Source organism: Leucopleurus acutus, assembly GCF_964270905.1.
Source record: "Leucopleurus acutus genome assembly, chromosome: 6".
In the NCBI taxonomy this organism is placed as follows: Eukaryota; Metazoa; Chordata; class Mammalia; order Artiodactyla; family Delphinidae; genus Leucopleurus; species Leucopleurus acutus.
Genome location: NC_139149.1, coordinates 75858652 through 75877904, shown reverse-complemented (window position 1 = coordinate 75877904; position 19253 = coordinate 75858652). Strand labels below are relative to the sequence as shown.

Genomic DNA, 19253 nt, shown 5'->3' with positions numbered 1-19253 from the left:
AGAGGTAAAGGAAAGCAGCTCTCTTTATTCTGACCTCACCAGCAAAAAGAATGTATTAAGGGTCTAACCACACACAGCACAGAAGGAAATGCACAAGATCAACAGCATCACCATGAGCAAAGGCATCAAGGTACACGTGAATGTGTTCTCTCTCTGTTTACAACTACATGGTTAGCTGCAAAATGGCACTGGCTTTTTTAACAAATGCATCTAGTTAAGAAAGCAAAAAGGGATCTCAAATTATAAATTTAAAAACCTATATAAAATCAACTATACTCCAATAAAATTTTTAAAAAAGAAACCTATACAGTAAAAGAAAAATGTGCATCACTCAACAGTACATCTTCAGTAATGCCTCTGTGCTTGTGGTTAAGAAAAAGTATTTTTGGAACAATAAAAATTCAGAAGCTTCCTCAAGCAGTTATCCACTAAAATAAAGTCTAATACACTACGTAATCAAAGAGAGAGATGTTTATATATTTACGTTAGGGCTTCATGAATGTTTATTAGTTCAGAATCGATCAAACAAAAATAGCTAAGATGTTACCAAAATGACACTGATAATGTAAATTGAGAAGGCATAACAACTTTGTCACTGAAAAAGAATTTTTAGAAAAAATAGCTAAATTGCAGTGGGTTACTTCACCTAAGTTGATTAAAATCAGCAATCAGATTCGAATTTGGAAGTATTTTCTCGGTTAATTTTTTTCTAGTTTTTCTCATTTGGAATTTAAAGCACCATAATTTTTCCATATCTCTAAACACATTCTAAAGTGTTTACAAAGAACTAAAAAAATACACAATTCAGCAAAGCAACTTACGAGACATGCCATAACTAAATAACCCTTTTTAAGTCACAAATTAAAATGTTTAACAAAATCTATGTTTACTAAATTTAAATTGATAAATGTTAACTAAATTTTAATAATAGTTCTGTTAATTTCCAAAAGTTCTGTAGGATGCAGCAATTATTTCATATATTGACATAAGGATACATATATACAAATGCCCCCAACATATAAACACATATTTTTTCCCTTGAATAGAGCACGCACTTAACCTGTAAAGCTATACAAAAATCAATTGTTAACCAGATTGACCAAGTATAGAACCATACAATAAATTTTCCCAACGGAAGTTTTGGTAAGAAATAAACATTTAATAGTGCACTACCCTGTATATGGCTGATTAAGAAAAGTTCATTTCCTTCTACAAGTAATTTATGAAAAAAAGATTTTCAAAATACCACATTGTTATATTGTAAAGCATCAAATCAAAAGACCTAAAAACTTAAAATTTACACTCTACCCTTAATCATGTCTCTCAATAGGTAGGTAGGTAGATAGATATAAAAACTACAGAGCATTCTCTTTAAATGACATAATTATAAGGTTTAGAAATTAAAACTACATACCAACTTTTCTTCTCCATTGTTTTTTCCACTGATTTAACTAGCACTTTAGCATTTAGTACATATGAAAGGGAGAGACAAACATTCATCGTGACCGGGAGAACACACCACGTTCAACGAATATTTTACAAACAGATAAGGAGGGAAAAGTAGGTCAATATCCTGTGGCTAGGCAGAAGCAGCGTCAGCTTCCATCCAGAACTGAATTATATGATTAACCAGGCACAGCCTACTGCTCTGACCTATGCACCTAGGATGCATAGGCGCTGGGAGAAGAAAGAATTAGAGACACATCAACTGCTCCCCAGTCATTAGCAAGCTAGTTGGCGAAAAAAATTCTTAAGAGCAATATAACCAATAAAACAAGTGCTCACCTAGGGCAGATGATTCACCACAAAAAGAAGAAGATAGAGCCTACCATTTATGTTTAGAGGTGAACTATTATCATGGTCTAGGAGGATTAGAGAAGGATGGCTGAAGAGGTGAAACTTGACCTTGAGGGTCCTTTTTGAGGATGAGTAGGATGTGATTAAGCGGAAAAGAACTTGAAAGCAAGAGGTACAAGACACAGTCAGAAGATGGTGTCTAGACAGAATGGCAGCAGAAGACAGCTGGTGTCGTGCCCTGCTGGGCCATGAAGCTGGAAGGAAAGGTAAGCTGAGGCAAGTCTGAGAGTGCGGGCTGAGGGGGTGGGAATGGGTGGGAGAGGAGAGGGAAGCATCACACAGCCTGCCTCATCTGTCTACACTGCTGTCATTACTGACATCAGTGCATCCGGAAGGCAACAAGTGTGATCCACAGTCACTGGTGATGGGCTGATGGAAAATAAAGTTGAGGACAGCCATTATAGATGATTGGGAGTCATCAATTTTTGAGCTGGCACAGGGACAACAAAAATTTTAAGGAGATTTATTTGATCAGGCAATAGTCTGAATTAGTTGGGAGAGTGACTAGAAGCAGGGAGTAGGATTGCTCTGTGCAGTTGTTCAGTTTGTGCACTGCATGAAAATGGGCCAGCCAAGAAGAGAATATGGGGACTGACATCAAGTCAAGCTCCTGAGGGACTGGATTTGCCCTAAAGGACACCTTTTTCTACTTGCATAAATGCACTGTACAAGCTAGCAGTAGGGAATTCAGTTGGGGCACAGATCTAGAAGTTCAGGAATAAGAACGAGGGTAGAACTAATAGAAATGAAATGAGGATAAGTGCAAGAGAACTAACAGACAAATATATCATAAAAGGTGGGAAACTAATTTGATGGAGGGCACAAGAGAGAGAGGAGGATTTAAGACTCATGTAGAGGCTCTCTCATCCAAATGCCTAATGATTGACAGTTTGGCTGGTTGTTTTTTTTTAAAGGTCAGTTAACGTTGGAAGTCATAAGTAAACGATACATACCTAAACCTATTATTTTAAATAAATCCTATAAAAATATATATTTTCCAATCTTTTTCTGTAGCGCTGAGGCCTTTTCAGTGTATGTCCACTGACTGTAGTACCCAGTGGTCTCTTGTAAAACATCCTCATGGCCTCATCCTCCAAGTCTAATTTCTTTAAAGAAGAGTGAGGCTGTAAAGACACCTGGGACGCAGTGCAGGGTGGACTGCACTACTCCTGACAAATGCTCGATAATCCCTCTGTGGGAAGACCATCTATCCCTGAATTGCTGAATTCAGGCATATGGCCATAAAGGTTTCACGTCCGCCCTTCCCTCTGCCACTGGGATCAGCAATGTTCCAGAGGGCACAGCTCCATCAGACTATGCGCTGGAGTGAGGGCCAGGGCAACACGGGGCAGACCCCCACCTGACCTACGATGGCCACCCAGTGTGAGTGTGCACTATCGTTTGAGTCACTAAGATTCCCAGGTTTTACATAACCACAAATTAATCTACCTATCCTGAATGGCTAACAGTATTAGTGGGAATACTTTTATTTTATGATCCTCCAAATCCTTTAGTTATTTCAGTTACTCCTAAATCATTTGTAGAAACTTATGAGGTGGTTTACAAACAAACATTCACATGAATATTCATAGAAACAATTCTTTTTGCACGTATATTTTAAATCACTATATTAAATATAATAATAAGTACAATTGGCATAAACAGGCTTGGGAATAAACACAGTTGAGTCCACATAAGCATAGACTGGTAGGAACAAAAACTCAAGAGCACACTACAGGGTAGCCCTCTGACTCTGGGCATTTACTGTATCATGGACATCAGTTGATATATTTGACAAAGGAAAAGAACACCCACTAATCCAGCAAATCTGGAGGTCCCTAAGAGCTCACAGAGTTTTCTAAAGCCATGAGCCTCTAGACAATTAAAAGAATGAATAGTACTATCGTATTACCAGGTTAAAAATCTGGTTGGTTTCTCAAAACCATATCCAACTACCATATTTATTCTGTCCCAAATGTATAGTCAGAAGTGCCTAAGTCATTTAAGCAAGCACAAAAATAACACTTCAAACCCACAACCAGACACAGAGTCAAGAGTACAAGGTCACATCTCATTCCAATAACCTGCCTCTTAAAGATAGAAAGGATAAACACATAAGTTACTATTAAAAACTAAATTTGAGTTTCATACTTTAAAATTATGTACTTCTTTTAAAACTGTTGACAGAGATAAATGCTCCTCTCCAGGTTGCCCAGCAAAATCTGGGTGCTATTTTAGGTGGCCAAACAGTAAATCTATCCGTAATTTATACACTTTTAGAAATCTGATAGTCAGCCTTTTCAATAAAAATATGAACTTTTACGTAGAAATCATACTGATATATTTCAATAGACTATTGAGAGAAACACCATGTAAACACATGTACACCAGAAACCCCAGTGCAACCAACCACAGTTTAAATAACATAGACCCACAATTTAACCCCAACTCCCTCATCAACACCATGCATGTAAAGCCTCCCTCCTCAGCATCAAATAGGATAATCATAACTTCTATACAGTTTTAATTCCAAAAACAAAAAGCCACATCTGAAGGAAAAAAAGGCAGTAATACCATACCTACCCAAATAATTCTGCCCCCAGGCACTACTGGGATAGCTACCCACTCAGTCTTATTTTAACCAAGATAGGCTCTTGGGAAAAAAAGGAATCCAAGACCAAACTCAAGGGGATAAAACAACAACAACAATATTAATTTGTAAAATATGAGATAAACTCAAATATAAATTTTGACTGAACCTTGACCTAAATCAATGTTCCCACTGTTTTGTTTTGTTTTTCTTTTAAACTGTGAAATAAGCAGCCACGAGGACAAGATTACAAAATGGTTTAGTCTTATCATCAAATAAAATTTACTACAGGGTTAACCTGACACAACTTTTTATACCTGAGAGAATTAATACTTTGCTACCTGAAACTGAGTTATAGTTGAGAAGGAGATGAAGACAAATAAATCAACTTGATTCTAGCAGGAGAGGAAAGCCAAGGCCCAAACCCTACGGAACCTGGACACCAAGGGACCAGGGAGAAATGAGACCAGAGCATGGGTCACCAAAGCCAAGAGACAAGAGTACGATGAGAAGCAGCAGAGGGTCCACAGTGTGTGTGTGTGTGTGTGTGTGTGTGTGTGTGTGTTCGGGGGGAGGAACGGAGGAAGGAGAAAGGATAAGTGTGTCATCAGGCCTAGAATCCATCTGTTAGGAGCTGAACTGTGTCACCCCCTCCCCAAATTCATATGTTGAAGTCCTAACCCCCAGTACCTCAGAATGGGGCTGTACTTGGAGACAGGGCCTTTAAAGAGGTGATTAAGTTAAAATGAGGCCATAGGGGTGAGCCCTACTTCAACATGACTGGTGTCCTTACAAAAAGAGAAGACAGGGACACAGCCAACACAGACTGAGGGATGTGCATACAAGGCCCGGTGAGAAGGTGGCCATCTGCAAGCCAAGGAGAGAGGCCTCAAAGAAACCAAACCTGCTGACACCTTGATCTTGGACTTCCAGCATCCAGAATGGTGAGAAAATGTATTTCTGTTGCTTATGATACCCAGTCGTGGCATTTTGTCACGGCAGCCCACGCAGACTAATATACTGTCCTATAAGCCCTGGTAAGACTGGCTACTTCTCTCTTCCTCCACCGCTAAGCTTTTGACACAGCCTACCTTTTGACAGTTGCCACCCTTCCTAGGCACCCACAGCTCACTCGGCATGTGCCACTGAAACATCTTCAAGTAGAACGTCACCACCTGTTTGCTGCCCGCAAACTCCTTCCTTAAAACTCTCTCCTACTGTAAAGCAATTACACTCCAATAAAGATGTTAAAAAAAAAAAAAAGTAGGCAGAAGACCTAAACAGACACTTCACCAAAGAAGATACATAGATAGCAAATAAGAAAAAAAACAAAACAAAACTCTCTCCTGCCCTGGCTTCCCTCTGGCCACGTCTCCCTGGCTCTTCACTTCCCACTCCACCACTCCTTATTCTCCTTAGTGGCTTCTCCTTCCTCCACTTGTCACAAAATAATGTCTCCCAGACTTCTATCACCCACCTTCCCTGCTTCTCCCTCCGCCCTCCAAGTGATCCTCACAACATCCACAGCTTCGACCACACCAAGATGCTGGTAGTCCCTCCATCCAGACCTCAGGCCCTGGCTTGTCCCTGAGCCCCAGCGTCTGCTGAACCTCCCTCTCTGCCTGGAGGCCCCACATCCCAAATGGAACCCACCCCCTTCAGCCTGTCTGTGACGACCATACCCAACATCACACAGACCAGAAACTTGGGAGTCATCCCAGACCACCACTTCCCCTGCCCCCTCCAATCCAGTCACTACATCCATCCCACTGCTTAAAGAGGGGTACATCACAACAGTCACCACAATCATTGACCCAATCAGCTCATTCTCAACAGCTACCGTCAGAAAATAACCCAAAATAGAGAAAAGGTTATATGCACAAAAATGTTCATCACAGTATTATTATTTACAGCAGCAAAGTGGTGGAAGCAACCCAAATGCCCAATAAAAAAGAGGCGTTTCAGGAAATTACGGTACTCAGTGGAATAACACAACTATAAAATGTATCTCGAAACTCACAGCAGCACAGAAAATACATGAACTCTATGATTACAATCATTCCAAAATATACACATAGAAAACTTGGAAAGGAATACTCAGAAATGACCATAGTTGATATTTTAAGAGTTAGTTAACTCAAGAAGAGTCTTTTTTAGTTCCACTTTCCAAACTTCCTGTAATGTTTCTTCTTAAGATGATTTTTTAGTACAAAATATCCAAAAGGGAGTGTTAGTAATCTTGGACTTTCTGAGTTGCCTGGTTTCAGGATAAATGGGAATCTTACTCCAGGATCCCCTTCAGCTGCCATGCTACCTTCATGTTACATCTGTTGCAACATCCAAAACTAACTCCCACAAAATAACGTTCCCCCTAAATCCTATTATACTTGTAGCCCTCAGTGGGAGATCCTAAGAATTAATTCTTTCAAGAAGTCCAACTGGACACATAAACAGCTGCAAAACTGCAGAAGTGGGCTCCCAGCATCTGCCATGGTCATTAACTGTTCTCGTAAGAAAAGATCACCACACGCGAGCTGCTGCCAAGAGGGCAAGTGCAAAGCTGGAAGCGGAATCACAGAAGGTGAAGCCCCCGCTGCACCCAGGGTCTGACAGGCTCGCTGACTGCCAGGTAAGGAAGGGGCACTTTCCCATCCAAGGAGAGAACTTGTCAACTCTTCCATCCCAGAGTCCATGAGATACGAAACAGGTCACCCCGAAGGATGTATAATGGCACAGGTTTCCTGTAGCAGTTTACCTATACTTTTCTGTTTCTTTTTTCAACTGCAACAGACAGCAAGTATTAAGGTTGGGCTGACAGTTTTACCATTATTTCTCAACACCTGTGGCACGCACGTGTCAGCTAAACCCAACAGATTTCTCTTCCTCCATGTATTGGGGTATATGAAGTGAAACAGACAAGATGCAAGATCACGTCTGTACCTGGTGGGCTTGTGATAATACAGACCTTTTACAACTGCTGCCTTACTCAATAGTGGTATACATGTTGCTTCTAATTTAAAGTACTCTGCTGATGAATCCTTGTGAATAGTGAATACTAAATCCTAGTTATACCCATCCTATAAATCCAGATTTTACCCCAACTAAACTAGACTTCCTTACAGCAGAGAAAGAATGCGCATAAATATTTAGGTTCAAATTAGGCATTTGTGGTTGGAGATGAAGAACACTACAAACTATGGAATAAGGTATAGGAAGGTATCCCTTAATTTAAATCCCCTCTACTAGATTTTACATTCAACTGTGAAATCTCACTGAAATTAGCAATATTTCTCAAGTAAATAGCTATTCTGTTGAGTAGCAACATGCTGTCATACTTTCTTTGAAATCCATGTCGGTATAGTTTTGAGATACTTACAGAAAGCCACTGCTTAAAAATAAATTCCTGTAGATAAAACAAACTTAGCAGGAAAGCCCATTTCTCCACTCACAATTATTCAAGATTTCCTTTCATATCTATGAAAGGAAAACTGGAAAGCTCACTGAACTTTTTAAAAGGTAACTGAAATCAATGGGCTTTTAAGGAAATGTGTCAAATTTGGCAAAGTTCTCTTTCTAAAAAATGTATTTTGGTAATTTTCCAGAATTCGGTTCTTTCAGTTTGGAAAACTTTAAAAATTCGGAGACATAACTAAATGGTAGCCACACAGATGACCCTCAGCAAAATAAGAGAAAAAATTCAACTTCAGTATCCCCTTCATCTCCCCTTCCTTTCAGTCTCCCAAGTCCCCCAAGATTCTTGGTGCTTTCAGGAAATCACAGACTCCCCCAGACTTTAGTGAGTTAGTAAGTTAATTCATGAATTCCAGGTATGAGTAAACAAAAGGCCACTTAATGTAGGTTTTTGAGGGTGAAAAGTTACATTTATTTTTACGATTAAAAATAAGAAATAAAATTCAGTCTTTACTTGGAATTGTAGCAATGTGTGCATCATTTCCATGTGACAAGCAAGTAAAGGAGAAAGATGGGGTATTGAAAGGAGTGGTTTTCAAGGGGAGGGGAGTAAAAGCAGACCAAAGAGAGTAACAGATGGCCAGAGGCACTCTCAGGCAGCAGAGCAAGAGACAACCAAGGGAAAATAATGACAGAAAAAGTAACATTCAGAGAAAGAAGAGTTTCACAAGGATCCACATCCCCATCTTCTAACTTCCTGGGATGCTTCTGCTGAAGACTTTTAAATACTGTTGCGTTCCTGCAACTATAAGCATAAATGGGAAACTACTCCACCTGCGAATACAATCAGAGCAGGCAGACCCCAGGCGTGCCACCCTCTTCGGCTCCACTTTAGCGAACCGCTGAGGCAACTGCAGCCTGAGCTTTCTCATAAGATTTTTTGGTATTGTTATTAGTTCAGAGCTAACATAACCAGATTACAGAAAATGCAGAAAATAAAGAGGGTTGTAAAAGTAAGTCATCCCTATCTACTACACTAACACAATCACTGTTAACATTTTGGTTTCTTTGCCATCTTTCTTCCTATATATTTTTCAGAGGAGAAACTAGAGCCCCGTTATCAAATCACACATTATATACACTGCTTGGAATCAAACAGATCTGAATATCTGGTGGGGGAAGAGGAGGAAGAACTCCAGGAATCCATTTTCAGAAAAGACTGAGTAGCAACTCACATTTATACTGTGCGCTTGCTCTGTGCCTGACATTGTTTATTCTATGGACATATGTGTGTTTACTCATTTAATCCTTATTACAATCCAAGGAAGAAGGCTGTACTATTACCCAAATACTGCAGGTGAGAAAACGGAGGCAGAGACAGATTAAGCTATGTGGCCAAGGACACGGGCTGCTAAACAGAGTCAGGTTTCAAACCCAATACTTTCCCCAGAGCGCAGCCCAGCACCATTGCACCACACTGCTTCCCACTGAGCGAGGACTCACTGCCACGTAAGAGAACCAGGCTCTGATGCGCTTGCCCCAGGTGCAAAGCCTCGATGACCGATGAGCGATGCGCGGTGATTCTAGGTGGAATGAAGTGTGCGTAACTCAGACCAGACCCCTCCTCCCTCCCCACCCTTTTCACATCAGAGCCCTCAGTGTGTCTCTAGAGGAGGTGCCAGAAGGAAAGGGGAGAGAGGGCTGAGACACTGAAAGGGCCAAAGGTGGCCCCCCCTGCTCAAGAGCCCTCCCAGGAGGAGAGAAAGGGCTTCTCCAGACCTCAGAGCAAGACCCAGTCCAATAGTACAGAACCCAGGACGTTGGTGTGCCCAGCAGCCACCAGTACTCAGGGCAATGGCAGCTCTCAAGGGGTAGAGGGAGGGTTGGGGGATGGGCAGTAGCCCCACTCAAGCCCCTTCACAGAGGCAGCGCACTCTTTACTTGGGCAGTTTCATTTGAGGAGGAAGGCGAACATACTGGCCAAAAATAAACATTTTCATGTCATCATACTTAAACACTACTAAATACCACTATTATGATGGTTTACTAAGAAGTACCACTTTTTAAGTCCTTAATTACTAAAATTTCCATCAATCTATCATTAAGAGCGGAACTGCACCCCAAGGCTTCTGGGCCCGTTCTTCACTGCCTGGAAAGCTCTACCATCCTTCTCTTCCCGCAGCAGTACCAACTCACCCTTCAGGCAGCTGCATGAATGCCTGTTTCCTCAGACAGGCTCTCCCTCTACCCCCAATCCAAAGTCTCCCCTCCCCATCTTTCTTATTCTCACAGCATCCTGTCCTTTCCCTTCATAACAAATATCACAATTCATAAATATGGCATAAATATCTATGTTCACTTCCACAATGTCTCTCTCCCCTCACATTCCATGAAGACAGAAACACAATTGCTCTGCTCACCATTAAAGACTCAGTGCCTAGTACAGTGCCTGGCACACACTAGGCACCCCAACATTTGATGAATGAATACATGAATGCATTAAAGAAACAAAAAACACCTCCACCTCCCCTTACTTCTAAAAGTATCATATATAATTTTTAAATTACAGTGAGTTATGACATTTCCATTACAGGTTTGTTATTTTACGCTCTATTAGAAACGCCAAGCGACTCCAGGCTCCTATAGCAAACACAGGTTGAAATGTGATCAATCAAGAACCCATCGGGGCTTCCCTGGCAGCGCAGTGGTTGAGAGTCTGCCTGCTGATGCAGGGGACACTGATTCGTGCCCCGGTCCGGGAAGATCCCACATGCCGCGGAGCGGCTGGGCCCGTGAGCCATGGCCGCTGAGCCTGTGCATCCGGAGCCTGTGCTCCGCAACGGGAGAGGCCACAACAGTGAGAAGCCCGCATACGACAAAAAAAAAAAAAAAAAAAAATAGAACCCATCAATAAACAAATACAAAATCAATCCCCATTCCTGTATACCAGCAACACCAATCAGAAATGTGTTAAACAAGTCCGCTCACAATGACCATAAAAACCATAAAGCACCATGGCACAAGTCTAACAGAAGACGTGAAAGAGTTTTTACACATAAATTATAAAATTTCATTGAAGGACATAAAAGACCTAAATCAATAGAGAAGTATATCAGGTTGCAGACCGGAAGCCATGAGACCATAAAGATCTCAATTCTCTCTAAATTTTTATATAAACTGAATGCAATTCCAATAACACAAAATTTTTGAAAAATAAACAAGTCACATGCTTGGAGAATATATGTGCAAGTTAACCTGTGTGGAGGGAGCGAGAAGAATGTGATGTGCGTTTGACTCATCAACTGACACAAATATGGAAAACGGCATTTTGTGTGAATTCCAGTAATTTAACTACTATGGGTATGCAATGTTACTTCCAATGTTTTGACTCTTTCAAATATTTTCTCCATTTTAAGTTGTGAAACAGTAAATGCTACAAGTTCAGGAAAGCTGGGTTGTGAGAGATGCGTAGGGGTAATAGATAGAGAGGGGCTTCCAGGGCGAAGGAAAGATCCAGGAAAAAAATAAGGTAGAAAAGCAGAAGACATGTTTCAGAGAGAACCAAGTATGGCTCACAGAGAACACATATTCCCATAGAAAGCCAGACAGTGATGTATCTACAAACGGTACAATGAAGTGACTACAGCAGTATTATCTACACAATGATCCTGCCAAAAAGTGGGACACCGGTCACATAAGTTGGGACATGTGCATACCCTATCTCCCTCTTGGAGATCCACAGTGCACAGTCACAAATAAAAGTCCGCCTTCTGTAAAGAAGAAACTTATTTTTTTAAGTTTATTTAAAGAAACTTGTTTAAAATGTTGTTTAACCAACACCTACTTGCCCAAGGAACGCTTTTCTACAGTAACGTTTACAAACTTTTCATGGAACAACCCACTTTGGGAAATGCTGTATTCTAGTAAACCAGCCTTTTAAAGGTCTGAACCAGAATAGAGGTTTAAGGATTTGAAAATAAAAGGCAACAATCAACCGAACACTGTAACTGATTAGATGGATGTAAGAGTCACAGGAAATAGAGAAGTCGGTGACGCTTCTGAAATCCAAAGTCAAGATGATGATAAAAATGCTATTAGCCCAGTTACATCAAAGACGGTCAACTATTAGGTAATGGGCACTAAGCGTGGATTTTGATGGGTTTGGAGAGACAGTGAGATGTTCCCCTAGAAAGAAAACTGAGCAAGAAGTTAAAAGCCTTGGAGTCCAGTGCCAGATCTGACCCTGGTTAACCTTTTGAGCCTGAGCAGTTCTCAGATACAAGTAAGTAGTTATGGTGGTGGCCTAAAGGCCCTTTCAACTTCATCACGCTACCATTCCAAAAATTAAACATTTGAAGTCGAAATACCAATACAGTCAAGTTCTACCTTTAAAGGAGGTGTGAAATGTTTAAATGCAGGATACAAATACACAATTCAAGAATCTGAATATATGAGTTTAAATATATATGGATGAGAGGTTTTTAAGAGATTATGCAATTATAGATGTTGAAGAGAGAGCCCCAAAACCTACTAAAGCTATAAAGTCTAACTCCAGCCCCCTCCTCCAATGTCACAGAATACTTAGTACTCTGCTTCTGCAGAAAGCAGATTCCTGAATCTGACCCAATGTGGCAGTTCATATATTTTTATGAATACCTCTCAACAGCCTGAAGAGTTCAAGCAAGTGAGAACTCTTTGCGAGACAGCTCACCACATCAGGGGTAAATCAAAACTGTAGTCTACTTATTACAACTGTAAGCAGACTGCATGAGGAATGCAAAAAAAAACGAGCCATGCAAATTGGCCTAGGCCCAATGTTTATAAAAATTAAACTTTTCCTAAAAGCATTTAGGCAGGGACTCTAAAATGAATAAAATAGTGATGATCCCTTTGAGGCCCTTTCAAAGGAAAGAACGAGCAGCTAGGACCTGGGCCTATTTGCAACCTGAACGTTGCAAATAGCGCTTCAGAGTCTAATCATACAGAATTTAAAAGGAAGCAGCACTGAGGGAGGAGAGAGAAGGTGCACAGTGGCAAAAGTAAGTGGGGCCAGCAGGAGGTTTTCAATCAAGGTTTTTGGTTTCTTTTTAATTTTGGGGTTGAAGTGTGCAGAAAATGCTTTCACGAAACCAGTGAAAATGAGCAGGCAAATAATATGCACACACACAATAATGAAACCAGTAACGAATAACCTGGTCCGTTCCACTGTCCTTGCAACGCAATTTTCTAAAGTCTCTTCAAGGATACTGAATTCTTTTTTTTTTTTTACAAGTTTAAAAACTTGTACAATTTTGAATTGTATTTTCATTTCAACACAGCAAAATGAAGCCATCTGTGTAACTTCAAAGCATCTTGAGTCCACGCAGGATTGATCAGAAAGTCCCTGGAAAGCAGAGACCTGGTCTCCTCCTGCCTCTCCAAGCTATCTAGGAAAGCCAGGCACCTGGTATTTTTAGAAGCTCAGCATTGTTGTTTATCTGATAAGCAAAGGAAGGATGTCAATTTTCACTTATCTCCAGACCTCAATTTCAAAAACTGCCTATCTTGGACGAGTATAAATTCTATACCAATTCTTTTCTTCCTTGCCTTGTCCAAAGTCTTATCCCCTAAGTTCCAGCTCTGCAGTGGTGCTCCCACCAATTCATCCACATGCCTCAGACCCTGAGCTCTGATTGGATGACCAGCAGCATACTGTGCTTGAAAAGCCTGGAGACCAGAGATCAGACAAACCCCCTGAAAATCCCCAGAAGGCCAGCAGATTCCCACAGAGAAGGCAGTGACCAGGAGAGGGTGAGAAAGACAGCCAGGCAGGGCTGGCTCCTTGGTCTCCCACCGGCAGGTTGAATCTTGTTTCACCACGTCCCCCTCACTTGGGGGAGGAGAATAATGCAGGGTTGCCAAGCACAAGACCCAGAAAAAAAAAGAGCAACTCAGAAGCATTTGAACCAGATCCTCAGCCCTGGTCCAACCAAGGACACACGCAGGAACCCTGACTCCAGGGGACAAAAGAAGAGAGAGACTGTCAGGGTGGGCTCACTCTCTAACTCTGTAAAACTCACTCCTTAAAGTGGCCCAGAGCTTCCAAGAACACTGTCCCACGAGGCAGCACGTTGTTCTGTAAAGCATACAGTCTTGGGCTTGATCTCTACTAGCCCTGGGCACGTTACCCAACTCTCCCAACTACAGACATTTCCTACTGAAGGAGAGCAATGAGGCTTAAATGAAACAGGCTATGGAGAGAACCCAGGATGCAGCATGACACAGCGCAGCACCCACTACTTAATGACAGCAGCGTGAATGTCATGTAACAAAATATAATTCTTTGGGGACTTGGCATTTCTTGTCCACTATGCAAATATGCCTGAAGTCTATGAACAGCCTTAGTGGGGTTGAATCAACAGCCATGCTGAACCAGGATGAGGAAGGTTGGGACGCTGGCAGGTGGGGAGGGAAGAAAGCAGGAGGACACCAAGGATTTGCTGTACACCAGGGCTGACAATGTAATTCAACACCTTCTCCCATGGAGTGGTACTTTATACACCCTCAGGGTCCAAAAAAGGATCCTCTCCTCTCTCCTCCGGCAACGAATTCACCAGAAAGAGGCTTCCTAACATCCCAACCAATCCAGCCTTCAGAGGCAGGTGTTCAGAGACCCGACCCCTTTAGCACCATCAGAGGTTGGGGGAAATAAAACCAAGGACAAAGAAGGAACAGGCATTGTTTGGGTTCCTCCCACTCTCACGCTGTTGTCTCAGTAGCATGTGTTGGCGTGGCCTTGGTCACCACGGCTGTCACAATCATCTCACCAACATCCACTCTCTGGGCACACTGCGCTGCCCTGCTACATCCTTTGATACACAATGGATTTCCTTTGCTGCTTTTTAATGCCTAGCCTTGCATCAACTGTGTGCTTAATACAATACAAATTGATGAAGACACTGGCAACTGAAAAGAAACCTATGACAGGTTAGAAGAGCATCCTTCATCCTTCTCAGCTGGTAAGTTGGAAAGTGCTCCCTGTTACAACTCAGCAGACCACGTGTGTGCATCCCCTCTAAATATCCAATGGATGAGAATCTAATGGCCTCAGGAGACAGAAGTTACTGCACCTACACTACAGTCTCTGAAGACCCCAAATGATGTCTTGGCTTGAAATAATTAAAAAGTAACAGTAGAACTTTCAGTCTTCATAGTCTCATCTTAGGAACAAAAAAAACCAATATTGACTTTTCCATTTGCCCGGGAGCATTCTGAGAAATCCATAAATAATCGATGATGACGCCAAGTGTTCGAATCCACTCTGCTCCTGCACTCGGCGGTCACCCCTGGGTCAAGGTCAGGAGACTCCTGCCTGGCACCATACTCCATTCCACCCCAAGGACGGATACCACTTCCATTCCACTTTCACGTGGATGCCTAAGCTTGTTCACTTCCCCTGTGGGGAAAAGATGAGCACAGAAATCCTGTGGAATGTGTGTTCCCACAGAGCTCAGAAATGTGATGATGTCAGAGGATATTGTAAAGAAAGACCCTTGACACTTCCCTAAGGAAGAATGTCTTCTGTAAAAGGCGACTGCCAGGACAAAAAGCATGTGCTGGGAAAATCTACGGCCTGCTGCTGTGTATGACTCCAATTCTGATGTCCCACTTCCTCTTTATAATCACATTCCTTCCCTCCTTATTCCTCTTCTAAAAAGACACTCTGGCATTGGGTCTCAGTAAAGAAGCAAAGTGCAGTGTTCTAATAAAGGCTGGGAGATAAAAAGGGCTAAAATAGATTTCAATAAATATCAAATGACTATAAGTCTACCCCATTCCACCACTTTTAAATGTCCCCTCACCCCAAAAAAACACTTATTTTTAAACATTGGCAGCCTAACTTTTTAAAGTTTCATTCACTTAAAGTTTATTCACACAGGCCATCAAACAGCAAAGCTTTTGAACAATAACACAGTTTGAAAAGTTGCAATGTCACTAATCTAGCCTTCCAAACCTATCTCACAGTGGTTTTTGAAAAAATCAATTATGATAATATATGCAAAAGTGATTTGCAATCTGCAAAGGGCTAATCACATAATCAAACTGCTGTCATCCCTAGTATTAAAAGATATCATACCATACAGTGTGGACCTTGGAATCAGAGATTGGAATTCAAATCTCACCTCTACCCCTTACTAGTTACCTACACAACTAGGCAAGTTACCAAACTCCCTGGGCCTCAGTTTCAACTGTAAAATGGAGATAATACCCACTTTACCAAGTTGTTGTGAGGGTTAATAAAATAATGTGTGTAAAATCCTTTTCACACAGTAAATACTAAATGACAGTTTTAACTACTGTTAGGCTGTTTAATTAAAATCCAAAGGTCCAGCTATTGAAAATAGCAGAAGGGAGGGGGACAAGAGAAGAATCTCACCCAAAAGGAGGACAAATGTTAAAAACCTTTAACATCCTACATTCTGAGGATTCCCCTCTTGGCCCACTCCTACACCCCACTCCTTCCCCACTGTTGTCGGAAGCTCCTCGTTGCTTTGCATAACCGCGAAGCAACCAGGGAGAGTCAGTCTTTACCTCCAGGCTTGACAAAGTGATGATTCATCCCATCCCGTGAAGAGGGTGCAGTTTGCAGCCAGCCTCATCACACATGGGGAATCCATCGGACGGCCTGCAGCCAGAGACCAACTATTTAAGAGGCTTCCCCATCCATGTCTTTGGTAGCAGTAATCTTATGCTTTGCATTTTGTTAATGTATATTGCAATGAGTACTCGGGAGGAATCCAATTGTGCTATATTTTACAAAACAATTCACAACATAAACGAAAAGTCCAAAATGGCAAGACAACGATAACGAAGGAAGTCTCCCTCTGTTCGCTGCCCATGACACAATGTTTTGCCAGGCAGTGTGTTAGTTATAATGACAAACAGCTTGACGGTTGGACAACATCCCACCTCAACTGCACATCATAATGGCTCTGGAGGACAAATCCCACTGTTTTCCAGCCTGGCCTGAAAATCTGACCACATCCTCCAAGAAAAAGACAAACCCTCACGGTAGCTGGTACAGCTCTTTTCCATTACCACTTAGTGGGCAGGAAACATTTTTTTTCTCCAGGAGTAAGCTCTTCATTCCCCTTCTAAGATTAAGAGACTTTCAAACTTGGTTGTCTTAAAATGAATAGCCAATGCGGTGGTTCACCGGTGGGCCCTCAGACTTGTCGAAGAAGCAGCTCTACTAGGTCATTTCCCAGCCCTGCCTCAGCCAGACTACTACAGCTAAATGTCTCCTCAACTATCACCACAGTAATTCTAACCTTCAGCCCAGCTTTGGGATCCTTCCACCAGTGTCCCATAGGCACAAACCATGAATGCCTGGAAATGTCAGCCTCCTCCCAAAACGGTTTTGCTTGGAATACTCCATTCAAAAAACACTCATCATTCAATCCACCCTGGCTCCCTCCCGAGGTCAACCAATCCTCCTGGGCTTCTTGATTCCAATCTAGGAAAGGGTCACTTAACATATGCCCAACACATTACATTCAATTCTACCTCCCCCTAAAAATAATTCCCATTCACCATAGTGGCAACTGTTCCCTTTCCTAGTCCAGATGACCCACATTAGGGGAGTGAAAGCACAGAAGTCACGACTCCTCAACTGAAAACCCAAAGGGTGGTATGATGTGTTTTCTGGGAAAGACTGTAAAGGGTTTTTCAATTCAGTGTTACCTAATCTGATTCATTTATTTAGCAATGTCTAATTTTCTAGTGGTTTCCCCCCCAAACATTCCTGGAAAATTGTTTTACTCTATTACAACGGAGAAAATTATTCTATGTCAAAATCAATGCTATAAAATCTGCTTCCTACCCATTCAAGCCAATATCTACTAGCTACAAACATGGATCCACAGGCACATACATACACACAAACACCCTGATTCATAGCCAGAAAAAAGTCTTCTTCCCTCGTAATTAAGAAGATTTGATTTCAGCAAACTAACACTGAGAGCGCCTAGAAGTCAGGGAAGTACACAACTTGTTGAAGCAATAAACGCTCGGCCGCAGCCTGAACAAAGCATTACAAATAAGCTCCAGAAACCCACACAGCAAGCCCTTGGACAAAATGCTGTGTGTTTGTAATCAACTCTCCAGTGCACTCACATCACCCACTCCCCAACCCTCTGCCCCGGCCCGGCAAGAACCCTCCAGGACTCCCGTTCCTAATCTGGTTTCCATTCCAGCCCCGCCCCCTCCCCTTCCCTCTCTAGGACCGTGAATCAATCCCATCCCGGGCAGGAAACGAGACCCAAGGCAGCCCCCTCCGCTGCGGCGGAACAAAGGAGCATAACTCAGCTGCACGCGCAGGATGCCCCGTTGGGTCCTGGGCCCCTTCTCCCCCGCCGCTGGGGCACGCCGCACCTGAACCCCACTCCCCAGGACGCCCCATTGTTCTCCCTCCGCTTTCCTTCCCGGAGGAGGCCACCCCGTGTCCTTCCATAGAACCAGGGGGCCAGGAAACAGCTGTGGGCCAGAGAGATGGAGGGGTGTGGGTGAACACCAGGAAGACCTGAATTCCACTTTGCCCACAGGTACGAAGGGGATGGGGCAAAGTAAGAATAACTTAGTTTAGCGCCCTCTACTCTCCCACCCGCCCCCGAAGCAACTGTGGAGTCGCGACCACCCTGCCCGACCTCCAGCGTGCGCGGTTCTCGCCGCAGCGCCGCCTGGCCCCGAGGAGAGACCGCAGACCCCGCTGACCCGTGTCCCGCGAGCTGCGGCGGGGCCACGGGGACCCCGGGCACAAAGGACCGAGCGGGCAGGGCAGGGGAGAGAGGGAAAGCGCTCGCACTACCTCGCCGGACGCCACTCCGCCTCCTTGTCGTCCTTCCTCTCCGGCGCGCTCCGGGACGCTGGCCCTCCGCGAGGCTGCGGGGCTCCCGCGCAGTTGCTCGCCAGACGCTGCTGGCGGACGCTGCCGGCGGACGCTGCCCAGCGGCTGCCTGCCCCTCGCGCCCGCGCTCCCACACCACCGCGACGCGCGGCGCCCTGTCTCCAGTGCGTGCCCGGCTGCAGAGTGCGCTGCCGCTGCAAAGTGCTGCGCTGCGGCTGGAGGCGCCCGGCCACTCCCCTCTACCCCGAGGGCGGAGGGGCCGGCCGAGGGGCGGGGGCGGCGACCTCGCAGCTTGGGATTCGCCCCTCTGAGCGCCGGCAGGACCGGGAGCCGCCGCCTCCCAGCCGACTCACCTCCAGCCGCCCGGTGCCGGCGGCACAGCGCCCCCCGGTGAGCGCGGGTGCAGCCTCCACCCCCGGGGCCAGCCTGGATGGGGCAAGGAGTGGAAAAGAGGAGGAAGGAGAGGCGTCCCTCCCAGCCCCACGGAAGGCACAGCCCTTCTACCTTTCT

General features: G+C 43.6%; 1 protein-coding gene across 4 annotated transcripts in view; it reads right to left on the bottom strand.

Annotated features, from left to right (window-relative positions):
- MYO1B (myosin IB) overlaps window positions 1-18893 on the bottom strand; it is a 182901-nt gene extending 164008 nt beyond the window's left edge. For 2 of the 4 annotated variants that reach the window (XM_082841301.1, XM_082841299.1), the window contains exon 1: window positions 18705-18781. The gene's annotated coding sequence lies outside the window, so the exon portion shown is untranslated. Of the gene's footprint in view, window positions 1-1414; window positions 1493-18704 lie in introns of those variants that run through there. The other 2 variants (XM_082841300.1, XM_082841298.1) reach the window with 2 other exon arrangements.
- Window positions 18894-19253: the final 360 nt, after the last annotated feature.